Below are 19,944 nucleotides of genomic sequence, written 5' to 3' on the forward strand. Positions count from 1 at the left end.
AGGGTGTGTATGTAGGTTTGTCCCTTATACTTGGTTCCTGACTTTTTGCATATTGGGGTTTAAAATAAGCCACCCAGTCATCCTGGGCAACCCAGTTTTGTGGGTTTTTTGGTTGCCCACCACATCCCCACTTGAATAAACCCCAGAAACACTTAGAATTTTTAAGGGCACTAGCTTCCTTAAGCTCTTCCCACCTCTGTTCATCCCAGGCTCTTTTTGATTTATACATTGCATTTTTATAGGCTGTCGTTGTAGCTGTACAGCACTACAAGGCCCTAGCTTTATAGCCTGTCCCAAAGCAAAACGTGCTTGTCTACATTCTTTGTTATACCAGCGTGGCGAATTATTGGACGGTACCTTGCTTGTCTTGTATGGTCTAACAAACAGGCTTTGTAGCTGCTGAAAAAACGATTCATGAGCCCTGGTAAAAGACTCTAGATCTAAACCACTACTAGGGATAATCCCCATCTCATTTGTTACATGGGCTAGCTTTCTTGAAAAAAAATCTATATTCTCCTTTCTATCTACCAGTTGCGCCCATTTCAAATGGTGCATGTCGTTTGTGAGAACTATGCTTGGGGGGGACAATTTGTTGGATCCACTTTCAGGTTTGGTCAGCATCCAGTAGGATAGAAACATACATAAGGGGTTATGGTCTTTCTCCAAGCGGTCAACAACCGACATATCCTCAAGGTGGTTCCACAACCCAAGGCTCACTAGGATACAGTCTATTCTACTTTGGCGTAGACCACTCCTGTAGGTGCTTGGCCCCATCCTATCCTGCGCAGTCCTACCATTGGCTGCCCTAAGACCTTTGTTTAAACAGATTGAATTAATCTGGATTACCACCTCAGTCCATCTTTTTATTGGCTCAAGTTCTAATTTTGGAATACTCCATTGTGCGTCTTCTTCCTCTGAAAAATTCCAATCACAACTTGACAACGGCTCAAATGTCGCATTAAAATCACCAGCAACAATTATATGTGATTGTGTGGAATATCTTTTTAGGAGTTCTTCTAGGGCAGCTATGGTCTCAGATTTCTTGCCCCCCGTGCTCCTAGCATATACATTAAAATATCCACAGGTTTAGACTGCCTTTGTTTGAGGCTTACATTCTGAATATCCCTATGGCTGGATGGGAGTATCTTCACACTAATTTCTAGGTCCTGTTTGATCCAAATAGTCAATCCCCCTGAGGGACGCCCTTTTACGCCCTTCTCTGCATGTATATTAAAATTTAAATACCCTGCAAAAAATTGTGGATCGAGAAGCCATGTTTCCTGGAATAGGCTAATGTTGTACAAATTAATAAAAGTAGCCCATTCCAGGATCGATACTTTTGAGTTCAATCCTGCAAAGTTCCATGATAGGATTGAACCTGGCCTTTCTAAAATATCAGGGGATTTTGGAATCTGATTCATGTTTGAACCTCTTGTGCAGTTTCTTAACATAGGGAATGAAAAACCTTCCAATAACCGTGGGGTTACTAAAGTGCTGGTAGTGCCGGAATTTGGGGCTACGTGCTGGCTCTGGCTTTCGGCTATCTTGCCCTCGGATAGATTAAATTGGTCACTTGGCCCCACTAGTCAGTCATTAAGCTCAAGGCCCAAACAGCCCTTACCTTTTTCTGTTGCCCATTTTAACATAAAAAATGTCTTCTAGTTTTTTTGCACTTGCACTGCTGCCAACTTCTTCCTGCCTGTTCTCATGCTTGTTTGTTATATATTTTTTTGTTATGGGGGAGTGGGACATAAATAACAGGGTAGTGGATATTGGAAAACAGTAATTTAAGTAGAACACGAGCAGCGGGCGGACAATAGGGGAGAATCAACAGATGCCACATTCCAAGGGCAGATTCACATGATGCTTATGTGGTGCACTGATTCAAAATGGTGGTGGTGAATGATGTTTGGTGCTCAGGTGGTCACACTATATGGTGTGGATTGTAGGTACGTTGTGGAATGTGGGGTTTGTAGTGTTGTGCTCGTAATAATGACAGACACTTATATATATTTTACAGGAGCCTTTATTATCTGCTTCTGTACTCGTCCCTGTCCCTACTCTAACTGCCCCTTTCCTGTCTCCGCTCCTCCTCTTCCTCTGGCCCCTTAGCTCCGCCCACTCCCAACTACTAGAATGCATCACAATATTACATCTCCCCCCTTGTTAACTAAATGAACTTAGCGTCCAACATATTTATAGTACCTCGATCAGCCACACGGGTCAGCGGGCCGTTCATTTGAGCTATGGAGACGCATCTCTGTTTCCGTTGTGTGGCTTTCTGTCGCCTTGACGAGAGCATCCTTTACTACAAGAGTGCCTCTTTGCAATTGCACAACGTCTTGTGTGATCTGCGTATGCTCAGATTCGTGGTGATTTTCAATCAGCTTCTACGTGATCCACTCACCTTCAGTGTCTGAGGTGACTGTGAAGAGCTCAGCGTCATATCGGCAGTCTGTCTTCCTTTGCGACTCTTATTCAATTGACACTCAATCTCTTTTCTGAGGGGATGTTGTTCTGGTTGTCTTCCGAGCACCTGCATGTACTTTTACTTCTTTTTGTTTTGTCCGGTTGAGGGCAACACTGCCCTCCTGTTCAGAGTCCTGGATGCCAGGCGGTAAGGTACTATCTGAAGAGATCGTCTTGGTATGGCTTGGGGACTTATTTGCTGCCTCTGGTTGTCTCATCCACTCCCGCTCGCGTTTGGGACTGGTGAACCCTTGGAACATCTGGGCATGTGTATTTTTGCTCTCATCCGATGATGACCTGTCTCTATTGACACGTCTGGCTTCCCTTGCAGATTGACTGGCTGGTCCTTTTACATCCGGTGAGTAATGTCCACCATATCTGTTTTCCTTTTGTAGGCCCTTTGAGTCAGCCTCGCTGACCCCATCAAGGGTGACGGTGCATTATTTATGTCTTGATATACCTGTGACTGACATGACAGGTTGTCTTGTGAAGTGATTGAGTATTCAGAGACATTGGTGTGAGACATGTTGCTCTTGATGGGAAGAATGTCCCTTGGTTCTATGGTGTGCTTGGGTGTTTGATGCCATGGCTGTTGTCGGGACCATGATTCGGTCGACTCGAGGGATCGAGCAGACGTACTGTCTGAATCAGAAGAGTCTTTTGTTGTTTTCCTTTGAGAACGTTCCTTTGAGTGTGTCCTGAATGGTAAATTTCTGAAATAGGTAGACCGTGACGGGCTGCTCCTAGAGTTGGAAGTTTCTTTGGGATATTTCTCTGGGTACCTTTCTCGAAGTGGCTTCGGTGGCATCTCACTGGAGAGGTTGTTTGAAAACCACATGTTTATGTCTTGTGTTTGATCCCAGGGTGCTTCGTATTTGCCTCTCTCACATGATGGTAATGACCTCCTCTCATTTTCCTCGTTATCTCGGATGTCATGGATGCGTTTGTCTTCCCCTTTCCAGTGTCTGAGTGAATCAGTCCATCTTATGCGGTTGGCTTCTTCTTCCCGCTTGCTTTATGCACTGACATCTGTGCTATGGATGTGATGTGTTCTACTGCTTGATGTTTCTTCGGATGCATCTCCAGAATTTGGCGAATAGCGGGATGCTCGGGGGTGCTTGTGTGCCGATTTCTGGTGTTGACATGATTGTTCCCATCTTCTGTAGTTTGTTTTTCTTGCCCGCTTGTTGGGCAGACTGCCATCTTGTCCATGGGTGCGATCTGTCCCACTTGACGCTTCATCCTCTTCAGAATAGTTTGTGCCATGCTTTGAATGACTCCTTGAGGTTGTGTCAGTGAGACCGTCACAATCCTGGATGGTCCCGGTCTTTTGTATTGTTGACTCGGAGTATTCTATGTCCCTTTGTCTCTCCCGCTGTCTTATCTCTGGTCTGCATTCACCCTCCCTCTTTCTGGTTTTGTTTGTTTCTTGTGTTTTGTTCCCAGACATGTCTCTTTCCTGGTATCTTTGTGTCTTGCATTCGGGTGCAATTCTTTTGATATGTCTCTTGCTTTGACCCGCACTCCAACTTCGGCCTTTCTGATGATTTCCTTTAGCGACCAATGCCCTCGAAGGATCTTGCGCTTCCTGTTAGAATTTGAACAGCCTTCGATTATCCGGAGCCGAACTGCTTCCTCATTTGTAAATGTATTGAAATGGCAGCATGGTACCAAACTTTGCAACCGGGTGATGAATTTTGGCAATGGTTCTCCTGGTTCCTGCCGTGCTGTGTTGAAGGCGATGCGATCATGATCCACGTCTACCTGTGCGTGGAAATGGGCACGTAGCTTCTCTTGGAGTCTTTCGTAAGTCTCTGTGTACTTTTCAGGAAATGTTCTGATCAAGCGTCGGCCCTCATGACCTACCAGCTGGAGGAGTAGTATCAGACATTTTCTATCTCTTCCCTCACCAATTGCTTCAAGAAAATCGTCCAGTGATTCCAGCCACCGGTTCCATTCGAGACCCAAACTCCGAGTGTCAGTCTGTGTCACTGGGGGCGGCACTTCAATACAAGGATTGGACCGTTGTGTTTCTTTTCCCACCGCCATGAGGGATGAAGATTCTGATCGGCTATGGTCACAGGACTGTTCACTTTGCTCCCGTCTTCTTCGCTGACTCTTTTCAGCCGAGATTCTTAGTCTGGCCGTTTCCTTTGAGGTTGGTAAGCTTCGCAACTGTCTCGATAGGCGCCAGTGACTGAAACTTGGATTTCTTGAGTTCAGAATGGCCACCACTCAGCTACACTATGCGTGACTCGTGGCTCGCTTGCTTTAGAGTCCCATGTTAGCTGCAGGTGATTGTTGGCTCTTCCGCGATGGTGCCTGGCACACTTGACATCTTGTTCGCTCATGTGTCTCTTTCTGGATTAGTGCAGGTTATTCAATCACTTCATCGATGAGAGAAGGCTTCCTTGACATTCCTCTACTCACGCTTTTGGATCATTTATTTTCTTAGTTCCCGTTACTTTAACTGTTTGTCTTCACGTGGTGCTGAACGTTTACTTTGGCACTTGTCTTTGCTCATGCTCGTTACATTCGGGATCTGCATTTGCTTGGGCTCGTTCTATTTGGCCGATGCGTATTCTTTGCCACTTGCGTTTATCAATGTTTGCTCCTTCACGTTTGCTAACATTTGTTTATTTACATTTACCAAAGCTAGTTCCTGTAAACCTGCCAAGGCTGGTTCCTTATTGTTCAGTTGCAGTTATCACTGCTTGTTTTATTTCCTCTACCAAGGCTTGCTTGCTTGATACTTGTTTTGTCTTTGCTAATTCTTGTTTGCTTATTTCTTGTTGTTGCCAATGCTTGTTTCGCATTTACCAATGCTTGATCGCTTGTCTCTTGTCTTCGCCAATGCTTGTTTGGTCTTTGCCAATGCTTGTTTGCTTGCTCCTTCACGTATGCTAACGTTTGTTTATTTACATTTACCAATGCTTGTTTGCTTATATCTTGTCTTCGCTTGCTTCTTGCATTTGCCAATGCTTCTTTTTCATCCACCAATGCTTGTTTGCTAGTCTTCGCCAATGTTTGTCTGCCCTCCAGGCCTAATGGGCAATTTTGTGAATCAGCTTCCTTCCATGATCGCTGATCTAGCTGTCTCTGTGCCTCATTTCACTGTTCTGGGTGATATGAATATCCACCTGGACAATCCTACGGACCCCCTAGCCAGCACCTTTCTGAGCGGTCTTGCTGCTCTCCAAATCATTCAGAAGGGCTTTGAACCTACCCACATCAAAGGCCATCTACTGGACGCGGTTCTTAGCAATGACCAGAGACTTATTACTGGCCACCCTATCCCCCTGCCTTGGACTGACCATTTTCTGGGCCCTCTCCTCTGGCTGATACCCAGCCTTGGCTTGGCGCCCGCCCGAGCGACACTTAAAGGTAGGGACTGGTCGAAGTTGCCCACTGACCTATGGATGAGTTTATTATCCTCTACCCCCCGTTTGACTGAGGGTGATGTAGATACTCTCTATACTCACTATATTAATTGGTTACAGGCCACTTTAGATACAGCTGCCCCCCAAAAAACCATTAAGGAGAAAATCAAATCCAAAAAGTCTCCATGGTATACTCTTGAGCTAAAAGAGTTAAAGCGCATTTGCAGGAAACTTGAAAGAACGTGGAGATATACTCTCAAGGAAGAAGACAAAACCAGCTACCGAGAGGCCATTAAGAAATATAAAACCAAGACCACACTGGTTCAAGCTCTGTTCTATGAGGAAAAAATTACTAATTCCGCTAACTCCTCAAAAGAACTATTCCAGATAGTAAAATCCCTAATCAGTACTCCCTCTTCCCTGCAAAATCCTCTTGAAGCCCAAACCCGTTGTGATGCCCAAGCTGAGTATTTTTATCAAAAAATCCAAAATATCTCTTCTTCCTTTGCTCAGGTCAGCCAACAGTCAGTGGTCACTGACACAGCTTCTTCCCCTATTGACAGCCCACTCGCTGAATTTCCATTACTTAATGAAGAATTGCTTGACTCCCTCATGCTGAAAGTCACAACAGGCTCTCCACTAGACCCTGCCCCCCCACGACAGCTCATGAAAATTGCTGACACCATTAGACCAGTAATTCTCAACATTGTAAACAAGTCAATCAGCTCAGGAACAGTCCCAGGTACTTGGAAATGCGCGCAAGTCAAAGCCTTGCTAAAAAAACCTAATCTTGACCCTAGCAATATGACTAACTACCGCCCTATTTCACTTCTTCCTTGGGTGGCTAAGCTGCTTGAGAGACATATTAATACCAGTCTTATGTCATACTTGGAAACAAACCATCTGCTTCACGACTCTCAAGCAGGGTTCCGTCCTAAACTGGGGACAGAGGCAGCACTTCTGACTGTGACTGAATCAGCACGCAGGCACATGGATCAAGGCGGCACTACAGCAATAATGCTGCTAGACTTAAGTGCCGCCTTTGATACCGTGAATAGTAACATCCTCCTCTCCCGCCTAAAACACCTCGGAGTAACGGGCAACGCCATTTTATGGATTCAATCCTTCCTGGAAAATCGCACATTCCAGGTGGTAGAGGGTGACATCCACTCAAAAACCTGGCCTCTCAACCAAGGCGTGCCTCAGGGCTCCTCCCTGAGCCCAACGCTTTTTAATGTTTATATGCAACCTTTGGCAGAGATTGTTCATCCATTTGGCTTTGACATTGTGACTTACGCTGATGACACTCAGCTGGTGCTAGCTTTGAATCAGCCAGGTCACACTCTCTCGAATCTGAGTAGCTGTCTGGTAGCGGTCACAAACTGGATGGCCTCCTCCCATTTAAAACTTAATGGGGATAAAACAGAACTTATGTTTTTGGGAAACTCAGCCCACCCCACCCCTATCCCACCTTGGCCTCCTTGCATGGGTTCCCCCCCTGAACCAAAAAAACAAATTAAAAGCTTGGGTATGTGGCTAGATAACACCCTCACTTTTACTCAGCAAGCCACCATACTATCCGCTACCTGCTTCGGACTGATGCGCATGCTGCGAAAAGTCCTACCTCTTCTCCCTTTCCAGGCTCGCAGGATACTGGTCCAGGCCATTATCCTGTCTCGCCTGGACTACGGGAATGCCCTCTATCTTGGAGCACCGAGTAGCACACTTAAAATACTACAGGTCACCCAGAACGCAGCAGCGCGTCTGCTGCTGGGCCTGTCCCGTAGTCACTCAGGCACCATGGCCTTGAGAAACTTACACTGGCTGCCCATTCAAGCCAGAGTTAAGTTTAAAGCAATGTGCATCATGCACAAGGCCATGAGGAAAAATGCCCCCGCCATGATCTGCTCCTTAGCCACCCCCTACCACCCCCAAAGATCTTTGCGGTCAAGCACTGCTTCTCTGGCAACAGTACGGAAAATTAAACGAGCCAGGTGGGGCGGACGCTCCTTCTCCCTCAATGCTGCCACTACCTGGAACTCCTTACCTCCTGCGCTCCGGAATGAGCCCAATCTTTTAATATTCCGTAAATCCCTTAAAACTTTTCTTTTTTCCACATAATCCAGTAATTTCCCCAGAAGTAAGCAACCTTAGCGCTACGAGGCCTTCGGGTAGTTTTGCGCTTTATAAAACCCTTTTTCATTTCATTTTTTTCATTTCATCTTTGCCACTGCTTGTTCTGCATATACCAATGTTTGTTTGCTTATCTCTCGTCTTCGCCAATGCTTGTTTGGTCTTCGCCAATGCTTGTTTGGTCTTTGCCAATGCTTGTTCGCGTGCTGCTTGCTTTTGCCAATGCTTGTTTTGCATTTACCAATGCTTGTTCGCTTCTCTTGTCTTCGCCAATGCTTATTTGGTTTTCGCTAATGTTTGTTTGGTCTTCGCCAATGCTTGTTTGGTCTTTGCCAATGCTTGTTCGCTTGCTGCTTGCTTTTGCCACTGCTTGTTTTGCATTTACCAATGCTTGTTTGCTTCTCTTGTCTTCGCCAATGCTTGTTTGGTCTTCGCTAATGTTTGTTTGGTCTTCGCCAATGCTTGTTTGGTCTTTGCCAATGTTTGTTCGCTTGCTGCTTGCTTTTGCCAATGCTTGTTCGTCACAGTCGCCAATGCTTGTTTTCACAGTTGCCAACACTTGTTTTCATCCTATGTGCCAATGCTTGTTTTCCACCTCTGCCTGCCTGACCTCAAAATGGCCGCTCTGGATACTTGACAGGGTTTGGGACAAAACCCGCCTGACTCCAAGATGGCCTCCGTAGTGGAAATCTCGTCGGGAACGAGATTTGGCTCATTTTCGTGTTTCCAAGGCGATGCTCACTCACCGGACTATCAGCAAGCAGCAGGACGCTCGCGGAGGTTAGGACCACTGTCCTCGATGCTGGCAGGTTTCCAGACACTTCACTCAGCGCTCGACACAGGTAGGATCGGGGTGGGCTCCCGACTTCGTTTCTTTATTCGCGTGCCATTTCGCACGCATCAGGGGTGAACTTTCGACTTTGGCGCGTACCGGCGCTCTTCTGTGGGCACTTCCACGAGGCTTCAGCAACGCCTCACACGCTCCTCAGTTGTCAGAGCAACAAGATAGGATCGGGGTGGGCTCCCGATCTCTTCTTCAAACGCGCAGTGCTACACCCCCATTTGGGGTGAGGTCTCGACTTTTGGCGCGCAGCGGCGCTCCACTTCAGTCACCTTCAGCGCACGACCACGCTGAGCAGGCAGGGCCCTACTCGACCGATCGCGGAGCCGGGGCAATTACCACTGGCCTTTAGCTTTCGGCGGCGGCTTCAGCAGGGCACACGTGTTGCGACGGCGATCATTCCTCTCGTGTTGCCTAGGGACAGGACGCTTCTCTTCTTGAGTTCAGAGGTAGCAGGTTGCAGTATCCCATCCTCGTCGCCTGTAGTGTCGTGCTCGTAATAATGACAGACACTTATATATCTTTTACAGGAGCCTTTATTATCTGCTTCTGTACTTGTCCCTGTCCCTACTCTAACTGCCCCGCTTCCTCTGGCCCCTTAGCTCCGCCCACTCCCAACTACTAGAATGCATCACAATATCACAGGGTTTTGGAGCTGAAATATGTTGTAATTATGCGGTGTGTATTCGAAATGTGTGTAGTTGAATTGTGTGGCCTGGAACTGTGGTGTTAAGGTAAATTATGCTTAGTGAAATTGTGTCATGGCGTGGAGCTGCAGCGTGGGGCGGAAAGGTGATGCGGGGGAGGGGCAGTGTGGGGGGTAGTAAACACCAGATTATAGATGATTGGAGGTAAGTAAACAATTAAATAAATAAAACGAATTTCGTAGCACGCACTGCATTGCATTTTTGCGATGCAGGGCGCGCAACGAAATTCGTTTTATTTATTCAATTGTTTACTTACCTCCAATCATCCATAATCCAGTGTTTACTAACCCCCACCCTGCCCCTCCCCTGCCCCACCTTTTCGCACCTCGGAACTCCCATAACGGCCGCTACTGATGTGGAGTGCATTTATGTTAATTGGTGGTATGTGGTATAGAGTGCATTTATGTGGAGTGTATTTATGTTGTTTTGAGTAGAGTGCAAATATGTGGCGTGTAATTATGTGGCACATAGTGGTATTATGTGGAGTGTATTTATGTTGCATTGATTAGAGAGTATTTATGTGGCGTGTAATTATGTGGTACTGAGTGGTATGCGGAGTGTATTTATGTTGCATTGAGTAGAGTGTAATTATGTGGCATGTAACTATTTCGCACTGAGTGGTATTTTGTGGAGTGTATTTATGTTACATTGAGTAGAGTGTAATTATGTGGCGTCTAATTATGTGCCACAGTGGTATTATGTGGAGTGTATTTATGTTGCATTGAATAGAGTGTAATTATATGACGTGTAATTATGTTGTACTGACTTGTATAATGTGGAGTGTATGTTGCCTTGAGTAGAGTATAATTAAGTGGTTTGTAATTATATGGTAGTGAGCGGTATGTGGCGTGTATTTATGTTGCATTGAGTAGACTGTAATTATGTGACGTGTAATTATGTCACACTGAGTGGTATGTGGAGTGCATTTTTGTTGCCTTGAGTACAGTGTAATTATGTGGCGGGTAATTATTTGTCACAGTGTTATTATGTGGAGTGTATGTTGCATTGAGTAGAGTGTAATTCTGTGGTGTGTAATTATGTAGCACTGATTGGTATTATGTGGAGTGTATTTATGTTGCATTGAGTAGAGTGTAATTATGTGGCGTGTAATTATATGGCACTGAGTGGTATTATGGGGAGTGTATGTTGTATTCAGTAGAGTGTAATTATGCGGCATGTAATTATGTGTCACTGAGTGTAATTATGTAAGCGCCGGGAAACCCACTGCGGGTAGCTGTGCGCTATATAAGCTCAACTACATTTACATTTACATTTACATGTAGCGTTGAATTATGTGGCACTGAGTGGTATAATTTGGAGTGTATGTTGCATTGAGTACAGTGTAATTATGTGGCGGGTAATTATTTGTCACAGTGTTATTATGTGGAGTGTATGTTGCATTGAGTAGAGTGTAATTCTGTGGTGTGTAATTATGTAGCACTGATTGGTATTATGTGGAGTGTATTTATGTTGCATTGAGTAGAGTGTAATTATGTGGCGTGTAATTATATGGCACTGAGTGGTATTATGGGGAGTGTATGTTGTATTCAGTAGAGTGTAATTATGCGGCATGTAATTATGTGTCACTGAGTGTAATTATGTAAGCGCCGGGAAACCCACTGCGGGTAGCTGTGCGCTATATAAGCTCAACTACATTTACATTTACATTTACATGTAGCGTTGAATTATGTGGCACTGAGTGGTATAATTTGGAGTGTATGTTGCATTGAGTGCAGTGTAATTATGTGGTGTGTAATTATGTGGCACTGAGGGTATTGTGTGTACTGTATGTTGCATTCAGTAGAGTGAAATTTTGTGGCATATAATTATGTGTCACTGAGTGGTATTATTTGGAGTGTATGTTGCATTGAGTGCAGTGTAATTATGTAGCATATAATTATGTGCCACTGAGTGGTATTGTGTGGAGTGTATGTTGCATTCGGTAGAGTGTAATTATGTGGTGTGTAATTATATAGCAAAACCAAAGGGGATTATGGACGGAGTGTTGAACATTGGAAGCACTCACCCCCAGTCAACTAATCTGGGTTTAATCCATCATCATTCTTTAGCTCACTCTGCCACCCCGGTTCAGACATGGCCATATGCAAATCAGTCTGACCCTGTGCCTCATGGGAACAGTCCAGCACAAACTGCCAAGCCATATCTTCCCTGGACCGAAAACAAGCATCCTGGGACCGGTTTCTGACTAATCACCCATCATCAGTGAGGCTAGCTTGAATCCAGTGTAATTATGTGGCACTGAGTGGTATTTGGAGTGAACCGAACCACCCACCCTGTGAGGTGAAGCTTTACATTTCCAAACAGTAGAAGCACAAAAAATCCATGCAGGACTCACCCCTTTCCTCCACTCTTGAACTCATGAGAGGCTGTGCGGACAGTCCACAGCCTCTTAATCTTGCTCCCGAAGTTTTTTGAAGCCAGAACCCATTCCTCAACTTGTCCCAGCTTAATCGGTGATTTCGGGGCCTTCAGCAACACCATGGCAGATCCTAGACTTTTTTTAGGCCATGCTCCAATTCTTTAGATCCCTTTCGAAACTTGTTGGTGTGCCTTCAGGCACCATGGAGTCATGAATCACTCCATCTGATTTACCACCACAGTATTCAAAAGTGTTCCTCGTCACAGTAAGATTGGTACCATGAGTGAGCTTCGGGCTCTCTGCGTCAATTCGCCATACACCACCTTCCCGACAAACTAATTCTGCAGATGTAAGCATCCTTCTTGCTGAAAGTTGTGACATTGTTCCATGCCAGTCAAACCACCACCCTTACAACGTTCTATGTTAAACATCACCCCTCTATGGAGGAGAAGAGACTCTTTTACTTGGGATCCCTAAACAGCGCTGAGCTTTTATAACAATCATATGAAACAACACCGGCTGGACAGTCAGCAGTTTGTGGTGTTCCGTGGAGCGAAAAAAGGCAAAGCCAGGTGGAAAAGGTCCATATCTTGCCGATCGTACACTGCATCAAGATCTGCTATGCTTTAGCCAAAAAGCAGCTTCCATGAGGACTACTAGCTCATTCCATCAAGGCCAAATCTGCTGTCACTGCTTATGACATGCAGAGTACCTGGTCTGGCCATCTGTCAGCTATGTGGATGTCACTCCATTCATTCATTAAGCATACTGTCTGGACAGCAAGGTTTGCTGAGAGGGGCATTCTGCCCAATTGGTCCTACAAGACTTTGTGGTCTGAGCCAATTCACAGACATCTTAAATGATACTGCTCTGGTATATATTCAAAAGGTGAGACATCTGCTGTGCGAAATCTCTCTCAGAAGAACAAATTACTTATATTTGGTAATGATCTTTCTGGTAGATACTCTAACCACAGAGGGGCCGATTCACAGAACTTATCGGAGACAAAATCCTAAACTTACTACTTTTGGTAATCACAGAAGGCATTTAGTAGTAGTAAAGTTAGGATCTTGTCTTAAGTTTGACTTAAGACAGACTTAAGACAGACTTAAGACAGACTTAAGACAAACTTAAGACAAACTTAGGACAGACTTAAGACTGACTTAAGACAGACTTAAAACAGACTTAAGACAGACTTAAGACAAAATCCTAACTTTACTACTACTAAATGCCTGCTGTGAATACCGAAAGTCGTAAGTTTAGGATTTTGTCTCAGATTAGTTTTGTGAATCGGGCCCAGAGATCCTCCGTTCCTCCCTGTTTTGTGGATTGGGCTCCATTCAGAAATATGATTCCAAGTCTAGTGATCTGCTGTTTTGGCTTTGCATCTGGAGGTGAGAATAGCCTCAAAAACAACTGGCATCATTGTGTGGGATTTGTGCCTATATTGGACCTATACATCATTTCCGGAGCAGAACGGTATCAGTACAGAGCCCGACTGTACCATCTATCAGCACAGAGGAACTGTGTAAAGGTTCCAGAGCCAGTCTGACTACTGGGGTTTATTCAAAACATAAGGAATCTGTAGTTAGATAGAGTCTATTCTAGAAAGAGCATTACTAAAGGCAAGTAGCTTTTTCTTCAGCCCAGAGTCACAGATAAGAGGTACGGACTGTAGCCTGCTGCTTACAGAATTGATGTAGAGCAGCCTTTGTCATCAAATAATTTTGGGCTTACTCAGTGTTTTGAACTTAATCCAGACTCTAACTGGCAACCACTGAGGATGTTCCAATCAGATAGTGCTTTTCCTTAGTAATAGTAATAGCCACACCTCATGCTTGCCGCTTTTGTTTCACTCTCTTTCATCTTTGAATTAGGTCATCAAATGAGTAAGGCAAGCAGATTCCCTGGTTTAGAGAGACAGCAGTGGTTATAGGACAAGTGCATGGGGGGATGCCCAGAATTGCGGCTAAGCAAGTTGCATGGTTGTAAGCCTTGGTTGACTTTACACGATCCTACAAGAATACTGTGTTAGTTTTCTGCGTTGTTCACCGCTGATGGTGGTGGAACCTCAGCTGATTTGGCTGACCATAGTGTGGGTCTTAACAGGTAATTAATTAATGCTCCTGGCACTGGGTAATCAATCCTGGTCTACAGCGAGACCAAGAGCGAAGAAGTGGCAGAGGACTTGGGGCAGATCCTAGTAGTTGGCGAGGAGTGTGCGGTCCTTGCTTGGCTTGCCTCTTCAGCTAACAGCTGAAGGCCCTTTTGGCAGTGGCAGAGCTCTACCTGATTTGGCAGCCCATAGCATAGACCTTAGCGGGGGTGTCAGTGCAGATGTAATACTCTTAGCACCAGGCAATCAAGCCCAGGTCACTGTGGGTCTACAAGCAAAGAAGTGTCAGAGGAGGCAGGGTGACTTTCAGCAGCCAGCCAAGAACTCTTGGGCGAGCTTTGCTAATGGCACCAATTTATGACTGATGACCCTCTGAGAGCTGATGGTAGAAGTGGATATTTCCTGTCTCCTTTAGCTGCTGGGAACCCGTTGGCTGTGGTGCCAAGATGCCTCATTTCAACAAGGAGTTTGCCAAACTTTCAATGTAGGTTGTAGCAGGGATTAACAAATTCTCCTCCCCCACCCTCTCATGCACATTGTTGCAATTGTGGTTGACCTTATTTGCTGCACACAGGGCTAGGTGGTTGAGAGTGAGACCCATTAACAGATGGGCATGCACCAAGTTTTAATACCAACAACCCCGCATTGTTAACAGACCTGGGGGGCTGCATGTGACCTTGACCACACATAATTACAGGACAGTTTGGCGCAAGACGATTGGTGGCAGCAGTCTTGCTGCAAGGAATACTAAGTTCACACAGGGTATCCATAGAGCGATATAGCTGCTGACTTAAAGGAGGCCTCACCTGCAGAGCAGTGGTGCTGTTTGATACTTGGGCAGACCTGGCTTTACTACAAGGGATGGTCCAGTTTTGGAATTATACCTTGAAATGGTGCTGGAGCTGTGGGTATCCCACAATGCTGGTTCTTAGAGGCCCGGTATCACTTGCAATAATAGTCAAACCACCAGTTGCTCTCCGGTAGGATCAACATGGAGCTGTTAAACCAGTCTCCCCAGCTTTCTGAATCCTTGAGACATGTTTAGTCGGGGAAATTTGATAAGATATGGCAAGCTATTCTCGACACTAAATCCAATATTGAAAGTAAAATTGACTTGCTGGCGATAGATTGAGTTGTTGAGAACTGATGGCCGAAAGTTAGTGGAAGGGCCAAGAACAACAATTTCACTCGCACTGCCTTACTCTTAACAGTAACAGAAATACAGTCACAAGTAGAAGTCCTACAGCAAGAAATAAAAACATTGAAGTTCAGAGTCAGAGATGAGGATGCTAAAGGCAGCTTGTGGTGCAATACCATCAGTATTATTGGCATACCTGAACAGGCAATATGCCAAAATATGGAGCTTTATGTGGGGGAGTGGCAGGGCACAACGTTGATATAAGGTTAAATCCCACGTTGGTATCAGTTCAGAGAGCCCATCGGGTGCTAGGCCATTCTCCTAAACCTGGGATTGTTCTCAAGCCCATAGTAGCTAGACTGTTTAATTTTAGAGACAGTGATTTAATCCTACCAATGCCCCCATACCAGAGTACTCTGCATTATAGATGGAAATACAGTCAACATTTTCCTGAACAGAGCGAGGTCCAGAGCCAATGAGGTAAATTCTGTTGAGATCAAGACACAGTTGTACACACTGAACTGGCAAAATGCCCTTATGACTCTGCTAAGCTATGGTTGATTTGTAATGAGCAAGCATTCTTTTCATTCATTCAAGAGTGCATGCATATGGTTGCAGATGTAGAGGATCTGCATGCCAATGGTTAAGAAAGCAGAAATAATGGGGTGCGAGTCCCTGCACCCAAGGAGAAGGTGGGCTCGTAAACTCAAGGATGATCTACAGAGGACCAGGTGGCAAGAGAAAGGGGGTCTCTTTTTTCGACTCTGTTGCAATTAGAACTTAGACACAGACAGAACTGCTTATAGTAGGGTCTCCTCTGTTAAGCATTTTTAGTCATTCTCTTTTTGTGAGTTGAGGCCAGAGAAAGGGCACAGGTGAGAGTGGGTGTACTGTCTCAGAGTGCAACTCAATCCACAGCACAAGTATTTGTGCACAAGACTGAGGCTAGATCGAGTGATGCTGATACGGGTGACTCAGACTTAGAATGAATTCTTGCACCTGCCATGACGCAGAGAGCAATGGAAAATATAGTGTAAAGCTGCCTGCAAGTATACATGGAAATAACGACCTGTTGGGCAGCATAGTGGTCGCAGATGACATAATATACAAGTGGAGCTTCAAATATCATCCTACGCTCCCGATATCCATGGAAAACATAAATAGCTTCCTAAGAGACAAGGGAGGTGCTGTTGCAATGACTAGGTCTCAGATCTGATAGAGACATCTAGACCCATATTCCTTAACTTTTTAATTCTCCCCCGGCGCCAGACTGGCTCCGGACAATTTTCAGCAGTATGTCTGTGTGCCATTTGACGGTATCATATGACTCTTTGATGACTTGGTTGTGACAGCAGTGGAGTCATATAAGTCCCCTCCTGCACACGGATGTCAGTTTCTTCTTTTTTGCACTGCAACGTGGATCCGGATAAACAGTTCCTCAGGCCATTTTTTATGGCTTACATTGACAGTTATTGTAAGTTGGGAACAGTGGGCCTTTTTCACAAGCTTTAAGCTTTGTGGGTCAGATGTCGGTTACAGACCCGCATCTCTTTTGTATGTGGTGTTTGGGAGAATACCACATCTCAGAAGATTGCGGCTGCTGCCAGAAGCTGAATCCAAAGCGCTCATGGAATGCTATATGAAACTTTTAGTGGCGAATCTGGTGCATTCCCCCAACACTTCCCGGCCTCAGTTTTCTTCTTCCTATTCGGAGGTCCTACATGGGGCTGATCCAAGGGCAAGAGCCAATCGCAGGGATGTCATTCTCCTTCGACGTCCCAAGGGAAGCACAGGAGCATGAAGTCACAGCACCCCCGACTTTGCCATGTGGATACTCCGCCTCCCGCGGCTCCTCCCTCTCGCCGGTTGAGGAGGCTATATGCAACTCTATCCCGCACCTCCTTATCTTTCCGGGAGCCACAGCATTGATGGCCCATATGAGGGAGTGCTATAACTCTCTACATCTCGTCTTTGGGCCCCACCTTTCTCTGCAGTGGCGCCGGTCCCCAAGGAGGTGAGTAGAGCCACACCAGTGGGTTCTCCCTCTGTGGCAGTTGGGCCTACAGAGTTGTTGGGTCAGAATCAGATGGCGTCAGTTGCCTCCGCCTCAATGCCAGTGCACATGCCTTCGGGATCCGATCACAGGGACGTAGCTCTCTTTCGACGTCCCAAGGTAAGCACAGGCGATTGAAGTCATGTCTCCCCGACTTCGCCGAGTGGAGACTCCATCTCCCATGGCTCCTCCCGCTTGCCAGTTGAGGAAGCCGTACACAACTCTGCCCCGTGCCTCCCTATCTTTCAGGGAGCTGAGGCATCGGTGTCCCAGATGAGGGAGTACTATAACTCTCTATATCATATCTTTGGGCCCCCACTTTTCTCTGGAGCACCGCCGGGCCCCAAAGAGGTGAGTAGAGCCACACCAGTGCATTCTCCCTCGGTGGCAGTTGGGCCTACGGAGACGCTGGTGCACATGCCTTCGGGGTCTCCACCTTCGGTATCTGTCATTGATCAGCCAACTCCGGCAATGAAAGCGCAGATCAAGGCCATTCCATCACCTTCAATCAACTTCAAAATATCGCCTTCTCAGCAAAGGACGATGTCATCTGCAGCTTTAATGGAGTCATCTATGGGGAATATTGTCTTACGGCTTGCATCTTGTGGTGGCACGGAGGAATTGGGGCTTTTACAGCCTATGTCTGAGGCCATTCCACCTCTTTTGGAAGAGAGTTGGTTGTCTGCACTTGCGAAGGTTAGTGGACTGGAGTCGTCTACAGCTTTGGGACTTCTTTCCCCTCATTCCGCCTTGCTACTAAAGTGAATTCCTCTTTTGAAGATATGCTTAGGAGGGTGGCTTTGGTTTTGGAGTTGTGTTTCCCTACAGTGGAAACATCTACTGAGCTCCTGATTGATGTGGTTTATCGGGATCAGACAAGGGGTGGAATCTGATCTCCCACATAGTGAGGCCCTGTACTACTGTATGGGGAATATTAATCTTTTGGTTCTTACATGGCTAGCCATGTTATGGCAGTGCCATGGTGGTATAAGTTCCGCCTGTTGGTGACACACGGTGTGGTGTTCCTGTGGTTAGCAGGTATTATTGTTTCAATACTGTCTTGATCTGTCTGGTAAATCACAGAGTCTGTTCGCAAAATATCCAGTATGGACCACCCCTTTTTTTCATTGCTTTCCGGGTGCATTATCTTCCTTATTATTTAACATTTATAGCTTATTATGTTTTTGTTGATATTTTTTCTTTAGAGGATTATTGGATCTTCATTTCAAACATCTTGTCCTGATGATTATCTTATAGATTCACTTCCGAAGAGACTGAAACTTCTACGCCCTAAACCATTTTCCTTTTAGTTTTTGTTGAGAACCTATTTGGGAGAATGTGATCCTATGTTTAGGACAGACTCCATTCTATTTACTTTTGGTAATGAGTTTATGTGCATTGATGACTAGTGAAATCTAAGTGTTCAAATTTGTTGTGATCAGTTATCAATTATCTTGGAGTATCTTTCTATTTTTGCACCCCAAAATGCAATCTTATGTCTTTGAATACGATATAATGAACAAAGAAATACACCCACTTGCTTTGTTTAATTCTTTTTCTTGAATATATAGAGTATTTTGTTTTTCATTGATTGTTGATGTTATTTATGGACTTCTATGAAGTAATTGTTAATTTTATTTAAATGCATTTTAAATATATCCCTTGTTGGCACTATTGCCTGACACTTATTTACCTAAGCCCACAAGGGTATACTGGATTGCCCTTTTCTCTCTCTCTCTCTCTCTCTCTCTCTCTCTCTCTCTCTCTCTCTCTATATATATATATATATATATATATATATATATATATATATATATATATATATATATATATATATATATATATAAATATATATATATATATATATATATTCTGGCTCCTGCTTGATTACTGTAGCGAGGCGCACTTAATGATGACAGTGGGCCTCAAGCATCTCCCACATCACAGGTACAAAGGCTTTCCCCTTCCGATATGCTTGCACAGTTCTCCACCATAACGCCGACGCGTTTCGATTTTCACATTCTTCTTCACAGGCTGGTGGTGAAGAAAGCACGCGTTGGCTACTGTGGGGGACAGATCACTTTCCTCCCAAATGAAGAGGAGCTAGGTGCCTCCAGGTTCCCGGGGTGGTGCAACCTCGGCGGTCAGAACACCGCCTTTAAATTCTGGCTTCTGCTTGATTATTGTTGTGAGGAGCACTCAACGATGACAGCGGGCCTCAAGCATCTCCCACATCACAGATACAAAGGCTTTCCCCTTCCGATATGCTTGCACAGTTCTCCAGCATAACGCTGACGCGTTTCAATTTTCACATTCTTCTTCACAGTCTGGTTGGGAAGAAAGCACGCGCGGCTACTGTGGGGGACAGATCACTTTCCTTCCAAATGAAGAGGAGCTGGGTGTCATCCGCATAGGCAATGACTTTCGCTCCCATCTCCTCTGCAAGAAAGATCAAGGGTGTGATATAGATATTGAAAAGCACAGGGCTCAGACTCAAGCCCTGCGGAACTCCAGTAGACACCCTCCGAGGGGTTGAGGAAAAAGGTGGCATCCAGACCTGCTGTGTACGATCTTCTTTTTTCCTTTTTTTTTAATTGGTTTTTCGCAAAAAACAGTATCTTAGCAAAGCAGCATAAGAAAGAAAATTCAAGACCCCCACCCACCCTCCCCCACCCCTCACAACCAATAAAAGCCAGTGGCACAGGTACAAAGAAACACCAAAAAAAG

This window comes from Lissotriton helveticus, chromosome 10, assembly GCF_964261635.1.
Source record: "Lissotriton helveticus chromosome 10, aLisHel1.1, whole genome shotgun sequence".
Taxonomy (NCBI): domain Eukaryota; kingdom Metazoa; phylum Chordata; class Amphibia; order Caudata; family Salamandridae; genus Lissotriton; species Lissotriton helveticus.